Source organism: Lissotriton helveticus, chromosome 8 (genome assembly GCF_964261635.1).
Source record: "Lissotriton helveticus chromosome 8, aLisHel1.1, whole genome shotgun sequence".
Classification (NCBI taxonomy): domain Eukaryota; kingdom Metazoa; phylum Chordata; class Amphibia; order Caudata; family Salamandridae; genus Lissotriton; species Lissotriton helveticus.
The window spans coordinates 102,947,288-102,963,804 of record NC_136069.1 but is presented as its reverse complement, the minus strand read 5'-3'; the positions used below and the strand labels follow the sequence as shown (position 1 = coordinate 102,963,804).

At 45.2% G+C, this 16,517-nt stretch overlaps 1 protein-coding gene across 1 annotated transcript in view; it reads right to left on the bottom strand.

Moving 5' to 3' along the window:
• Positions 1-13,592, bottom strand: part of STYXL2 (serine/threonine/tyrosine interacting like 2) — a 169,362-nt gene extending 155,770 nt beyond the window's left edge. The window contains exon 1 of the mRNA XM_078656691.1: positions 13,457-13,592. The gene's annotated coding sequence lies outside the window, so the exon portion shown is untranslated. The remainder of the gene's footprint in view (positions 1-13,456) is intronic.
• Positions 13,593-16,517: the final 2,925 nt, after the last annotated feature.

Below are 16,517 nucleotides of genomic sequence, written 5' to 3'. Positions count from 1 at the left end.
CTGACCCAACATCAAACAGATCAGGAGAAAGTAGGAGATGAGGATGAGTTGAGATTTTGGTAAAAGGGCTTTCGTGAGCTGCTGGTAGCAGTTAGTTGAGGATCAGTTAACCTCTCCTCCCTGCCCCCGAAGGGAAAGTTGCACCTTTTACCAAGTACATATAAAGTTTGGACCACACATGGTACTACTCTAAGATAAATTACTTATGCGGAGTCATCGCATATGAGTGTCTGGAAGGAGTGCAAGGTATTGTTCAGGGGTACAATTATTTTAGCAATAACGCTCTTTGTCAGGGATTTGGATCCCACAAATCTTCTACAATACAGCTGTAAAACTGAGATTCCCGCAAGCGGAAAATCGACCAACATTCACTCTTCGACCATCTGGGAACAAGGATTAGAGCCACCGCCGTCTCAGTCAGCCAAAGTGGGGAATGCTGTGGTGATTATGGCTCCAATATCTCTCTTAAACCTCAAGTAAATCAATTATCCACAGCTTTCACATGATGAGATGTCTTTAGTGAACCTTCCTATACCTTGATTTCCCTCAGAAAGTTTGAGATACCATCACTTTAGTAATTTACCCGTCTTGACAGTCTCTACACACTACCCCTTTCAGCATCTTTGTTAATAGTGACATACAATACAGCATGCAGGGTGCAGAGAGCTTCGGAACCCACCAATCTGGAGTTATCTAACACCAGGGCCACAGCCTTTCCCTGGCTGTCTGTGATTGGACGCATCACTTTCAAAGCAATGCACATCACGCCTCAACAAATGGGATTGGACCGTTCTTCCTTTAACCGATACTCTGCACCAATCATTAAACAAGACCATCACAGTCCAGAGTGGTCCTTCTTTTGCACATCCCTTCCTGCAAAAATGAGTGGACTGGCAGAAGCCAATACTCAGTCCAAACTGACAAGACCTGCAACTTGATTGCTGCACAAGTAAGAAGAATCGACAACCATTTTTAATTCTGTAGAGCTCAAAAACCCTAGCTCTTCCCATCCACATAATCATAAAATTGCAGATGATCAGCCAAAAAAGTTAGGAAGTGGGTGTGCACTCCTGCATATCTTCTATGGTGTCGCAACACCTCGTGCTGTGCAACAATGTGTGCCGCACCATGTCTACAGCATGACTTTCAACCTCACAAAGCGCTACCAACGCCATCCAAGTAGGACAGACCACATCCAACATCCTTTCCACCATAAACTCTGCAGAGATGCCCAGGAACTGATACAAAACAGAACTCTTCATGGCCACATCAGGGGAATAAAGAACCAGCCAAATATACCAATACAACAGAGTACAAAACTAAAAATACATACTTAGTGGTACTAATAAAATTGAACAGTTTAAAAATATATCCCAGACACTGTCCTAAAAGTAAGGACTTAGCCCCTGTGCTCTTCCTAGTGTGACGGCTACCCACTATATTCGCCATCAAAACTCCCAGGTGTATTCCTGATCCTAGGGTCCATGTGAGGTGGTAGCACCTTCTCCTTCAGCTGGCGAGTCGCTGCAGCACCTGCCTTCTTCGCTGCCGTGATCTACTCATACATGGGGCTGCGGCTCGTGTTCCTAGGTTGCTTGTGTTTGTGTTCAGGGAGGACCTGGCCTGGCAGCTTGGGATGGACTGTTCCCACCAGGAGCAGAGTCAAGACTGATTTGAAAATGGCTGGGTCCAAACTGAGGTGGCATGGTGGGCAAAAAACGATGGATTGGGAAGTGGCCCGAGCGGTTGCCAGTGGCTGAGATTAATTCAAACATTCCATCCATCACCTTGTTATTTTTGTATTTGATGTCTCAGCAGTAGCCAGATTACTGCTGCCACCATCAACCTCATATCCTCCACCACCAACCTGATTCAACCTGATTCAGCTACCATTAATGAAAGGCCTTGGCAAGCACTTCAACTCGCTGTACAGAAGGCAAAAAGGAAATAAGGTATACTATAAGGGATCCTAGAGCCACAGTGCCATATAGACATGTACAGTACAGGGGCATTAGTTTCTGAGCAACATCCTACCACTGATGACAATGGGAGCTGGTAGAGCCTAAATTTCACACACCACCTTCAACCGGCCAATGTCAGTGAAATAATTGTTAACACTGCAGCAGACCTGTCCTGTGTGTACACCATGGCACACAAACTAGCCCCTGACATGCCAAGATCTCTTTCCAGGGTCGAGACCAGGGCCCTTCATTAACAGTACTGTAGCATTTTTGTTTGCAACCCAAGAAAACATGCAGCTGTGTAAACACAGAGGGCATATGCTTGCAATAACAAAACTAAACATTGTAGCGGATGTCAGTCTTGGAGGTATTGTAAGTAGTCTATTGTGGTTCCAGCATGGTCGCCACATTTAGAAATAAGATGTTGGCCATCTTGGAATGGTAGATCAATGATACACTATTGACAACATTTTATAATGTTTTCCTGATGTAGAGGAAGTGGTCACGTGGGATTCAGAGCACTGCAGATGAAATGAGCGGCAAACAAGTGACCCCGTGAGCACTGCCTGGTGGTTTACATTATCGTCTTAAGAAATGTTAAAATAAAAAGATGAGAAACAAAGAAATTAAAGGACTATAAAAGGAGAAAATTTCAACTTAAAAGACTAGCAAATCAGCCCTGACACTGAAGCATACTCATTTTCAGGCGTCTATAAACACGCAATCAGAAAATGCTGTCATTCACAGGGCAAGAGAGTCAATGACTGATGTGGACTGAACCATTACCCCATGCAGTATGCTGTGCTGGTTGGAAGCAGAGTGTAATTGACACTCGGACAGACCAATGGCAAAACAGGGCTGACCCAAATGCCTTCTATGTGGATATATAGGTATTTCTATGGATATAAGTATTATTTAACGACTTTCTCTGTTTCAAGATCCTAGTGGGCAGCTAAGAAGAGATTCTAGCAAGAATTATTATATTGCAAATGTACACCCCCTAGGGTTTGCAGGTGGTGATAAACCACCAAAATCCTTCCATACAAATGTAATCTGTGACATTTCATTTAACAAACTACCTATCTGTAGGCTTTAATACAGAGAAATACCAATCCACCCATAAATGCCTATTGAATTTAACATTTGGTTATGACAATCAATATGTCAGGCCCACTTCATCAATCATAACTTTGCATAAAAAACTGATCAGACCTATGAGAGCAGAAATAAATGTTTCTAGTGAACCAATCATGCCTGTAGCTGTTATCATTGGCTTCTCACCATAACCAACTCAAACTCACTATGTTGGTTATAAGCCACAAAGCAACCATCAGGTATGCTATAATAATATTACAATATTTGCACAATGCAGTGGTCAAACTAATATAAAATCCCTACTAATACAGTATACCAAGGATTACCATAGTACAAACCATCTATCCTATGGTATGTTCGGGTGGGTCACCTACATCTAACGCCTACTGAGGCAATCTGCAAAATTCCATGTAATAAAGTTCTCTCCTACAGCCTCTTGCACAAAATAATTGCAATTCACCCATAAAAGCCTATTGCCTTTTACACATGCTTTTCACGCTACGTAAGTGGGGCCTACTTGGTTTGTCACACCTTTTCCTCATAAACAGATCAACCCTAAGGAATCTGATATAACATTTCCCAGTGAACTGATACCCTTTACCAATGGCCTGAAACGATATACATCCCAAGCCTATGGAAATACACAGAAGCTGGCAACCATTAGGCATACGTTTAGAATATTACAAATATGTACAAAATTACAGTTGGAAAACAATGCATATCCCTCTCAATTAACAACAAGCACCACAGACAAATTCTGCTCTTGGGGTTTGACAGAGTGGGTGACCAAGACCGGAACCCTCACCTGATATGATAATATCAGAGATCACGAGTAACCAATTGTTTTCTACGGCCTGTAACATAATGTGACAGCAATTCACTTTTAGAGGCCTTTTGGGTGTACCATATGCTTCCCACAATAAATCAGCCAGGCCTACTACCTTTGCAAAAACTTTTCATAATAAACAGCCCAGACTGATGGCATTGGTCATAATGTCGCCCGGCACATCAATCAGGCATAGAGCCGTTATCATTGGCTTGTCACTAAAACCAACTCCACCAACACCAATTCAAGTCTGCTGTACTGAGCGTAAACTTTCTACAAAGCACCAAACCAGCATACAGTGGCATAGCATTAGCCCCGACAGCCCCCACGATGCAGGGTGGTCCCTCTTCAACACTGTGCATGTGTGGCGGGGCCCTGCCTGAGAGCTACTTGGTGGGTCTGGCGCTTGGCAGGGGCCCCAACAAGTACTTTGCAGCGGGCCCCCTCAAGTTTTGTTAAGCCACTGAGAGCACACAGTCATAAAAGTACACATGTATTCAAAGTTACAGTGGCAAAGCAAAGTACTATCTCTCCAAAGAGAGCCGTATAAAGATTAATGTAGCACAAAATCGTCTATCATTGTGGTTTGTTTGTGTGAATCACCAACAGCAAACCCCTTGCCTACGATGGTAATCTGTGAAATTCCATGTAACAAAAATACATGCCTACTGGCTTTAGCACAGTGTAATAACGATCCATCCTTAAAATCCTGCTCTCTTTAACTCATACTTTTCACAATAAGTGGGTCAAGCTTCTTGGCTTAGGTACAACATATCATAATAAACCCCTCTCGAAGACAGACTACTGGATGACTACTTCATCTAAAAAACAATCTCACTTACATGCCAGAAAGTGTCAAATAACTCCCCTGATACTCTGACTCGACTGAGAGAGGCCTGGGATGGACCTGGGTGGTTTGAAGGAGGAAATGTGGCCCGAGGTCTAGGCTTCCTCATGTGAGGAGGCCATACGCTTGTGCTTTCATCTCATACATCTTAATATCCTTCATAGGTGTTACTATGTAGCCACAACAATAGTGAAAATGGGTAAACTCGATGCAGCACTCTGCCCCAAGAAATGTGGACAAGAACACCCTTTTATCATATGATATGGAGCTGGCCAGTGCCCCAGGGGTATTGGGTGGCAGTGGTTGACTGCCTTAAGAGTGTATGTGGAGGTGAGTGGGAGCCTCCAGTGAAATGGTGTATCTTGAACATTTGGGGTAAAACAGATCTCACCCACATGGACTGCCTTTGGGCTATGCTGGGGCTGATGGTGGCCAAATGCAACATGGCCAGGATTTGGGGAGCTGACCCTGTACCTCAGCTAAGTGACTGGAAGAGGGACATGGCAGGTGAATGCAAGCGGAAAAGGCAATCTTTGAAAGTAGAGGTGTACAAACAAATGGATCAAGAAATGGGGGAACTGGAATGCCAATCGGGGGAACCTGTGCACTCCTGTTGTAAGCGCTTCTCGAAATGTGTGGGACTCGGAAAGACTGGATGTTTTGGCTGTTTAAAGAGTTGCTGGGGATGGGTGCGGGTTATGGGGAAACATGGGAAGTTACTTGGAAACTTACTGCTACGTGCCAATCTACCTTTTTAACCATAACGCTTGTACCAAATGTCACCTGTTTTCTTTTTGGTTTCATGTAAATAAAAATAATTATTTAAAAAAAACATTTCATAATAACCAGATCAACCCTCTAAAATGTGGGATGACTTTTCCCAGTGAACCGTTGAAAAATGTACCCTTTACCATTGACTTTACACCTTACAAAACACTGGCCTATGTACGTGAACAAAAACCATCATCCACACAGTTATACAATTACAAATATGCAGACATATACAGCTTGCAAAGCAACATGCAACCCCACTCAACAGGGCCTAATCATCACAGTGAAAACCCTCAGGGTTTGTGAGAGCTGGAGGCCAACGCCAAAGCCTCTGCCTACCTCGCTTATCTGTAAGATTACATGTGGCAAAACTCCTATTGGTGCGCTTTAATATGGGGTAATATCAATCCACACTTAAATGCCTATTGACCTAAAAATATGCTTTTCACAATAAACAGGTCGGGCCTGGTGCCTTTATCATAGCATTTTATAATAAACAGATCAAGCCTATGGACATGATCATTGCTTGTCACCATAGCCAACTCAACTGTGTATCGAGTATAAATTTACCACAAGCCAAAGCTTGCAATACAAGCAGTCTTTTTAGTAAAATCACTTAAATTCAGCACAATCAAGTCCTGTTCTCGGGGGAACCAATATGTGGATGGAGCCTAAGCCCTTCCCTGAGTAGGACTGTGAAAGTTGTTTTTTGTTAATCACATATATTTAGGCAAACTTTGCACTGTCAAGACAGATCTAAAAATCCATGTAGATTAGTGTATCTCTGGGCAATGCATGCTGCTCTGAAACACAAATCTACTCTGAAATCTAAAGTCAATGATGGGACTGCAATACATTCCTCATGACTGCCATCCTCCCTCATGTGCTGCTGCCAAAAAAAGGAAAACCCAGTAAATGATCTAGTTATCTAAAACACTTTAATAGCATTGCAGTGTCATGTGTATGCCCTTGAAAGTTCAAGCTCAGGTAGCTAAATAAATAAACAAAATTATCACAGCAGTGTGGAAGGCAAACACTATTTTGTAGAAGCACACAACTTCTGCCTAATCAAAACATGTACTCCTGGCTCCCAAAATGTAGGAGGGGCCAAAGCCACTCTCATGGTGATTCTCACAAAATTGTCTGGCAAAAGCTGCGCTGTCAAGCCAGGCCATAAAAAAGTAAGTGGGTCTGCAAGGGTTGCTGCCACACATAACTATCAAAACTACAAAACTACCTCCTGATGAAATCTCACAGCATCCTTCCACTTCAGCCCCCAACACTCAAAACTCTGCACTCCAAACTGCGCTCCTTCAACCAGAGCACTATGAAAGGTGTCAGATTAGGGGAACCAGAACATACAGTATCTGTAGGTCCATGCCTCTGCACACGGTCTCTCTATCTTAGATGTCATTCTGTTAAAAACTATTTCCAAGAACTCTCTAAATGTTTCCTAGGGACCTCGAAACCTCCCACATCACAGTTGTCCTACAGAATCAAGACCTCCACAATCCTGACCCTTCCAGCTTTAGATCCTCATCTAGTGAACTTTTCATGGGCAAATTCACTGAACATCAGCCTTGTCCAGACCTCCGACTCCCTTTAACCCGTTGGCTGCTTTGAACGTTCTGTGCCAGTGCTGAACGTTCGAAGAACGGGTGGGGCCGCGCCGGCCAACGGACATGCGCAGCACTACCGATGTAGTGCTCGCGACGAACGTTGGCCGACGGCAGCAGCCAACGGGTTAAGAAAAGTTTCCACTCGATTCCTCTCCTGAAACCAACATTGAATCAAACGGCTTTTCTTCTTTCTCCGCAGCACCTTCCTCTTTTGTCGCCGGCGTCCCACAAGTTCAAGTTCAAGTTCAAGTTCAAGAATTTATATAGCGCACTACTCACCCAGAGGGTCTCAAGGCGCTTGGGGGGAGGGGATTATTATTTATCGAATAGCCAGGTTTTAAGTTCTTTTCTGAAGGAGATGTGGTTCTGTGTAAGGCGGAGGTGAGTGGGGAGTGAGTTCCAGGTCTTGGCCGCCAAGTAGGAGAAGGATCTACCTCCCATCGTGGATCTTTGGATACGCGGAACTGCGGCGAGGCCTTGATTGGAGGATCTTAGTTGGCGGGTGGGAGTGTAGAAGGATAGTCGAGTGTTGAGGCATTCGGGCCCTAGTTTGTAGAGGGCCTTGTGTGCGTGGGTGAGGAGACGGAATGTTATTCTCTTGTTGACGGGAAGCCAGTGGAGGTCTTTCAGGTGGCCGGTAATGTGGTCTTGGCGAGGGATGTCCAAAATGAGTCTCGCTGATGCGTTTTGGATGCGTTGGAGTTTTTTCAGTAATTTGGCTGTAATTCCGGCGTAGAGGGTATTTCCGTAGTCAAGTCGACTCGTAACCAGTGCGTGGGTGACAGTCTTTCTTGTTTCGGCGGGGATCCAATGGAAGATTGTTTTGAGCATACAAAGTACGTTGAAGCAGGAGGATGAGACGGCGTTGACTTGTTTGGTCATCGAGAGTGAGGAGTCAAGGATGTATGTCTGCAATTTTGTTGTAGAAGAAGGAGGATAGCGAGTCGCAGAGGTCTTGGGAGGGAGTGATGTCGTTTGAGGCTGCGGTGGGGTTGGTGAATTCTTTGACGATGTTGAATAGTTCTTTGCTGTTATGGGCGTTGTTGTCGAGTCGATTCTTGAATGCTGATTTCTTGGTGGATCGAATCAGCTGGTGGTGTTTGCGGGTGGCTGCCTTGAGGGTGGTCATGTTGTCGGTGGTTGGGTTTTTTCTCCATGTTTTCTCGAGAGTACGGCATAGCTTCTTGGATTTTTTAAGGTCATCGTTGAACCAGGGGGCCTTTTTGTTGTTTTGTTTGGTGTGATGGTTTTTCAAGGGTGCTAATTCGTCAGCGCTGTGAGTGATCCATTGTTTGAATTTGATGGCCGCTTGGTTTGGGTCCGAAGAGAGGGCGGGTGGGTTTAGGTTGAGCGATGTGAGGAGTTGGTCGGTGGTGATTTTGTTCCATTTTCTTCGGGGAATAGGTTGTGGGGGGTTGTGGGTTGAGGTGGTTTTGTAGCTGAAGTGAATACAACTGTGGTCCATCCAATCGAGAGCAGTGGTGTGATCAAAGGAGATGTGTTTGCTGGAGGTGAAGATTGGGTCGAGCGTATGTCCGGCTAAATGGGTGGGGGTGTCAACAAGTTGTTTGAGGCCGAGATTGGCCAGGTTGTCAAGAAGGGTGGTGGTGTTGCTGTCATTCTTCTTTTCTAGGTGGAAGTTGATGTCTCCTAGTAGAATGTAGTTCTCGGAGGCGAGGGCATGTGGATTGATGAAGTCAGTGATGTCTTCGCTGAATTGTTTGCGGGTTCCTGGAGGCCTGTAGATGAGGGTGCCTCTGAGTGTGTTCCTAGGGTCGGTGTGGATTTGGAAGTGGAGGTGTTCGGCGGTTGTAAGGATATCGTCGGAGCTGGTCGTGATTTTGATGGTGTTCTTATGGACGATGGCGATGCCTCCTCCTGTTTGGACGGTGCGGTCTTTCCGGATGATCTTGTAGCCGTCCGGGATGGCTATGGCGATGTCGGGTGTTGATGATGCGTTCATCCATGTTTCAGTAAGGAAGGCGACGTCCGGTGAAGTAGTGTCCAGTAGATCCCAGAGTTCAGAGGCGTGTCTGTGGACCGAACGGGTGTTAAGTAGGATGCACTTCAGGTGGTTAGAGTCGGAGCTGATTTTGGGGTTAGTGGATGTGTCATGGGTCTTGATGCTGGTAAATTTGCAGTAGTGGCAGGTGAAGGGACCGTGGGTACGTCCCGGGACAGCTTCGTAGCATTGCGGTGTGCGTCCGGGGTTAAGGGCTCGAAGGGTGGCGGCGTCAAGCGTTATGCGGGAGGAGTGGGATTTGCGAGGACCAGGGGGTCTGGCGCTGGGCGTGGTCCAGGCGCGGACGGGCGTAGACGGGCTTACCTTTGGCGCACCTTCGGCACGCATGGGGCGCGACCGCTGCGCGTGAACGCTGCGCGCGGGAGCATCTGTCATATATGGATGGTGGAGGGGGAGGGGCGAGGGAGGGGCAGCTGGGAAGCGGTAGCGGGGGGGAGGGACGTGCTGGAGGCAACACAAAATGGCAGCAATCAAAACAACGCTACGAGATTGGGGGCACGAAGTAAAAAATGCTATGGGCACAATCAAGGCACAATAATAATACCAGGGGGCACAGGCGCAGATAGAATGCAGAGCGATGCGAGCAGAGGCAAAGAGGTGAGGTGAGCAGGCACACGTCACAACGGAGCGCTACAAAATCGGACCAAGCGCTAGTTAAATGTAGCACAAAGCAAATGCACAACGAAGCGCTACAAAAACGGATCAAGGCGCTAGTAGAATGAAACAGGTACAAAGCAAAGCACACAGTATTAGCAGCAGTGGGGAGTACGATACCAGGAGCCAAGGGGGGAGCGACCGCTTCAGCTGGAGCAAGGCTGGCCACAAGGTTACACCATTGTGCCTCTCCCCCTCACCACATCCCACAGTTCTATAGTGAACATTATAAGATCCTTCAACCTCACTACTACAGCTCAACTGAGAGCAAACATGTGATCCTAAAGCTAGAACACCTTTTGATGTGGACTCTTGTGCCAGGAGTCAATGCCTCTAAGCAGTTAATGGTCCGATAATATGCAACCACCTCAAGCCTAACGCATCAAAAACTGAGATACTCACATCTGGAACATGGACTACCATCATTCACCTCCCTCCACAATATGTAAACTCTTAATTCTTTCCACATCTGGGGTTCACACGCACAGAGTGAAAAGCAATGTCGCCTTTGTCGTCTTGTCCATAGATTAGCCCAATAGTGTGTACCCTACTGGCGCCAGCCACTCCAGAGTATCATCATCAAACAACTTCTACACTTTGCAAGACCACATATACCCCTTCAAGCCTTGCAAGCCCTTCATTGGCTGACAGCGACAAGAAGGATCTCATTCAAGGCTCTCCGCATCACACGTCACACACGCCTTGGCTGAGGGCGATCTTCATTCAACTCAAAATGTGCACCTACCACCAAAAAGGACTGACTGGTCCAGGCTGGTCTCACTCCAGACTATCCCTTCATCAGGAAAGCTTGCATTGGTGATACATTTCTCTCTGTACTGATGGTTGAGATCTGGAACTCACTCGGCAAGGACCCTCCATAACCACCTAGAATTCGAGAAAGGTGCAAAGACCAGGCTGATCCCAACTAGATCTGTCATTGCCTGGTTGTGACACAAATATTGTATATAGCGGCAGGCGCAGCTCTCTGTTCGACACGTTTCTGCATCAGTTCATGCCTACGCGCAAATACAAGCTCGAATGACAAGATTGGGACACATGCACCAGGTCACACACTTCACATACTCTGGAGATGTGTTAAGGATATTCTTCTGGAGTTTTGTGTAAGTCACTTTGTAAATATGTTGCGATGTTTATAATCCATACTTATGGGGTTTAAGCACTAATGACTTGTTGTGTATCCAGGTTTTTAGCAGATTGGGTACGGTTTGATATATCAAGATAAAAATTATATGGTCCTCCGTTAGATCACGTATTACTCAAAAGGACTATTTATGGTCCAGTGGAGACTATATCTGTGCACTACAAAGGTGTGATATGTATGAAGTTTAGAAATAGGAAAGATAATGTTTTCTTTATATTATGGAATTCTGTGATGCACACTTTCATGGGTTAATTGATACATTTGAGTCTGTATATTTGGGTTTAGATTTTTTAATTGTAAATGTTACGTTTTATGTATTTTACGGCCCTGACGAAGTCCAAGGACGAAATGCGTTTATTGGGCTGATCAAGATCTTATAAAGAAAACAAGAAAATTACAGACTAAAATACAATAATTATGGAACAGGAATTGTTATTTGATTCATTTGGATCGATGGATGAAGACTGTGAAGGTTTTTCAGACTCAATGGGCAGGTGAATCTGGGTTTGAAGTTACAGCTCTTAGAGCACTCCCCCTTATGTTATATATTTTGTGCATTTTAGCGCAAATAAAAGGGTTACTTGGCAGTGGAACCTCGAGGGTGAAGTACCACATACTGACACTCTGGAGTCATTTAGACCAATGCGGTGGGATAGGACCATACCTGCCAAGACTGTGTAAGTATTTAATAAACACTGGGGCATATTAGCAAGAACCTCGTTAAAATTATCGCCGTTTTAGCGGCAGTAAACTGCCGCTAAAAAGGCGATACTGGTCTTGCTAATATGCGTTTTAGAATTCCAATAGAAGCCCAGGTTAGATGTCCTGCACATCTAACCTAGGCTTCTATTGGAATTCTATAACGTATATTAGCAAGAACATTATCGCCGTTGTAGCAGCAGTTTACTGCCGCTAAAACGGCGATAATTTTAACGAGGTTCTTGCTAATATGCCCCACTATTGTTGCCCGAGTAGGGGGCTCCTCTTGCCTCGTGTTGGATGGACACAACTACAACAACAGGAAGGAAGGACTGGCCCATCTCTGGCCACCGACTCTCCTGCTTTGCCAAGGACAGGGCTGCCTTTATTCTTAAAATGTCTACATCTTTTTGTTGCACCTGCCTCTGGAAATGTTTCAGTGGAACTCAGTGGCTAGTAGTATTTTTCCTCCTGTTTCGAAATGTCCCTCTCGGATTTTCCAAATGTTGCCAAAACTCTGCTGAGCCCAACCGCAGTCTTGAGAAATAACATGTGTCACTATTACCCAACTCGGTGGCACTCCTTTTATCCCCCGCACCCATGAATCAGGTCGCATGAAATTCGATCCTGCAGATTGCAGACAGACTTCTGCAGCAGGCGCATGAACCCACCGAGGTGCCTTCGGCCTCATTCATATTTAACGGCTTATGAAAGCCTAATGGCGACTCCAAGACAAGGTTCTAGGCACAGAATACTTGGAAAAGACTATAATGTAATGTAATGTGAGCCCATTGTGCCAATCACGGGGTGCAACGTATATGTACCAGGCAGCGCACTTGAAATATAAATAGATATTTTTATATTTTGCACTTTGTTTTATTTTGCTAATCTGTCACACGGCAACGTTATCATGATCTACAAGCATATTCTATTTACTTCAATTTTTTGTTTCACTTTGTATATATAGTTCACTTCTATTGTACACCGAGTTTTTACGATTTCCACACATTTTTGTAACCCGTTATTTGAATGTCCGTTTGTAAAATTACTTTTAAAGCGCCTTAACGCGCCCAGTGTCTACTTCGTGCTATATACTATCAAAAGTCTGGTATATCACGACATGCATACTTTACGCATAAAACACAAGCAAAAGGACCTGGTATCTCAAACAATAGTAAATTACACATGCGCTTCAGCGTCAGACATTTAACGCACCGCAGTATTTACATGTCCAATTCACTTATTTGTGAATCAGGCACCGTTTTCGTCCAAAATTACTAAAAGGGGCCAAAATATGGGTAGAGATTAAAGGAAAACTCGTGGATATTTAATTTACACTGATGGGGAGAAAGTTTGAAGTTAGAGAAAGATTATTTAACTTTACCGAAATCTGGAGTCTATCCACACGTCGTCTACGTCGCGCTACATTTTTAGGTGAATCTCCTGAGAGTTACCAGGGCCGCTGCTTCATTCTTCCAATGGAGGGGCCTGAGCTCTCGGCTATTTTTAAACGCTATTTTTTATTTTGTGCGAGTGCGATCCTCTTTTACATTTGAGCACGTCTTGTAAACAAGTTCTGATTAACCGGCATGAAGGTTCATTTGCTGGCGCCCCATAACCGGGCTCCTGTTCAGGGGGGTCTCCTCGGAGACAACACAGCCAGGAATGTGCCCGCAGCTGCCCCCAGCAGCTGCCCCGGGATGTCTGTCCTGCTCAGATCGCACCAGCCCATAGCAGGCCGCAGGCCACGACATTGAACCGGTCCGGGCATTAATACATGATAAATACCCAGCACTCACCTCCAGCGCCTCCAAAGGTACCCCGACTCCGAGCTGTGTGCTCCTCGACAACGGCCGGTGAAGGGATCCGTGTAAGCGGCCTCCGACCTCAAGACGCCCCCGGCTCTCCCCGTGGCTTCCCTCGCAGGCACTGACGCGTCACCGGCTCCTTTCTAAATTTAGGCCCGGGCCGGCATTGGCTGTAACTGTTTGTGTCCCCGCACAGGAATGTGATGGCTCATTCAGGGTGACGTCTTATCACTCCCATAGCCAGGCTCCCGGGCACCTGCGCCCCCCCTCCATTTTAAACACATATTTTGTTTTTATTCCCACAACCTGGTACTTTTAATGGGGAAGGTACTGCCGGCTGCTTATTGCTAATCACAGAGGAGGTCTGTAACCTACAGAAAAGAGGCCTGAAGGCCAAACTCCTTTATAAAGTCAGGATACTCCGGTGTGATTTGCAATATCCTTATATTGTGTGGTAGGGTGTACTTTATTCCTTATAATTAATATACACGGGCACACCGTCATTTATCACGCAAACCACTTAAATGATTGGTGTATGTCTCTTTCATTTGAAAGAGATAGGATGTTGACAATCATGAAGAATACAAGTAGAATCGATGGTGCAAAATACAACATACCAAAAAACAGATTTTTTTGCAAAAAGTGAACAGAATCAAGTTTAACACAAATCATACAGTGGCGTCTGGCTTCTATTGGGGGCGGGGGGTGAGCGCACGCAAAAAAATAAATAACAAATGGGGTTGCATTCACAAATAAAATAAAAATATATAAACAAGCATTTGCAATGCAGTAGGTCTCGCATTAGGAAAGTTTGAGCTATTGGTATTGTAAATGACACATTTTTTATTTATGTGTTGGTTTTGAAAATAGCGAAATTAATAGCTTTGTCATTTACAATGCCAATAGTTTTAACTTTTGCAAATGTGACACCTATAGCATTTGTACTGCAACATGTTTTGTATTTACGTGACTTAGATGTATTGATATTACAAATAACAAAGGCTTTTAATTTTTTAAAAATAATTAATACTTAAATAAAAGTTATTGTAATTTATAATGGCAATAGCTTAAACTTTTGTAAATGACTTTTGTGAAGATTATGTTCAGTGTAATTTATTGTGACGAAAATCCAAGAACAGAAGTGAAATATTAACATCTTTTTGTGACATTTGTAATAAAGCTTGAAACATTGAGAGAACATATTTGAACCAGTTGTTGTTGAATGGTTGCACAGATTGATGCTGTGGTGGCGCTGAGTGATGTTGTGGTGGAGACGAGTGATGCTGTGGCGTTCAGTGATGCTGTGGTAGCACATAGTGATGTTGTGGTGCCCCTGAGTGATGCAGTGGTGGTGCTGAGTGATGCTGTGGTGATGCGATAGATAGATAGAGGGAGGGCGATAGATAGATAGAGTGAGTGCGATAGATAGATAGAGGGAGGGCGATAGATAGATAGAGGGAGGGCGATAGATAGATAGAGGGAGGGCGATAGATAGATAGATAGAGTGAGAGCGATAGATAGATAGACAGAGTGAGGGCGATAGATAGATAGAGTGAGGGCGATAGATAGATAGAGTGAGGGCGATAGATAGATAGATAGACTGAGGGCGATAGATATATAGATATATAGATAGATATATAGATAGATAGATAGATAGATAGATAGATAGATAGATAGATAGATAGATAGATAGATAGATAGATAGATAGATAGGTAGAGTGAGGGCGATAGAGTGAGGGCGATAGATAGATAGATTGAGGGCGATAGATAGATAGAGTCATTTAAACAGCGGAGATCCCGGCAGGAGCGGGGACGACTTACCTGTCACGCCGACACTGCCAGGAGTCACGAGAGGGGCCAGGACCAAACGCCGCCACCGCCAGGAGTCACAACACGCTAAGCATCGCGCCGCCGCCCCGGGACTACATTACCCGGCAGGCTTAGCGGCGGCGCGCAAATCACACGGACCCAGAGCGCCCGAAGGCGCATTCAAACAGCGGAGATCCCCTCGTCGCGGGACGCCGGGCAAAGCCCGGGTCAAGGGCGGACCCGTTTAAGCCCGTTCAAGACCGAGCAAGGACGGGACGGGCCAGGCCACTAACATCTCCAGTACAGGCACAAGGTTAGTGTCAAATTAGATTATCTTTTGTGTGGTCCATACGGTTGGGAGGACTAGTAATCTTACATCATTGAGCATGGCGACTCCAGCAGAGGCAGCCCTTAATGGTAGAAGGTCTACAGGAGGCTCTCTATTGGGAACACTGGACAATTTCTTGATTAGGGTATCGTCAGCCCTTGCCAAGGATATAGAACTTACGGAAAAAAGACTATCCTTGGACACCCTGTTTGATAAGCGTTCATCTTTGGGGAATTTGGCAACAGCTAGATCACCGTTACCTCGGCAGGAAGATATCCAGGGAACACTCCCTCCCTCGGGGGTGGTGGAGATTATCTCTTCTCCCCACCTAGATCTTACGGAGGAGCTAAGCATGTCTTCATCTATGTCTTTACTCCCCCATCCTGGTGCTCAAAGAGTCCCCTCACCTAACATCAAAACCCGCTCAGCCTGTAATTTAAAATCAGGCCCGGTACAGATAGAGGGGGGGTTGTTAGCTAAAAGAAAACGTCCCGGTCCATCGATACAAGCTGAGGGTAGGAAAGCAAAGTGTCCAAAGAAGACTGTTCCAAAGGAGGTCGTAGTAGTAACGTCATCTGGTAGCCAAACTCAGACTGTACCACCTATTATTGAAGGTCATGGAGGGTTACAGGTACCTGTAAGGAACGAGTCACATCTTGATCTGGGCCAACCATTTTGGAAAAAACTGGAGGGAACTATTAAAAAGCTATGCAACCCAATATATGATCGGTTGGAGTCTATTGAAAATAGACTGGTGTGTCTGGAACTTTCATTATCAACAGTCCAGAAGCAGGTTGGATCACGGCGTAGTGTTCCAAACCTGCAACGAAAATCAACAATAGCCCAAAACCCACCGGATTCTTCCAATTCTGGGGCAACCAGTGAGGGGGCCAGAGTCCCTGAGGCAGTTAATGC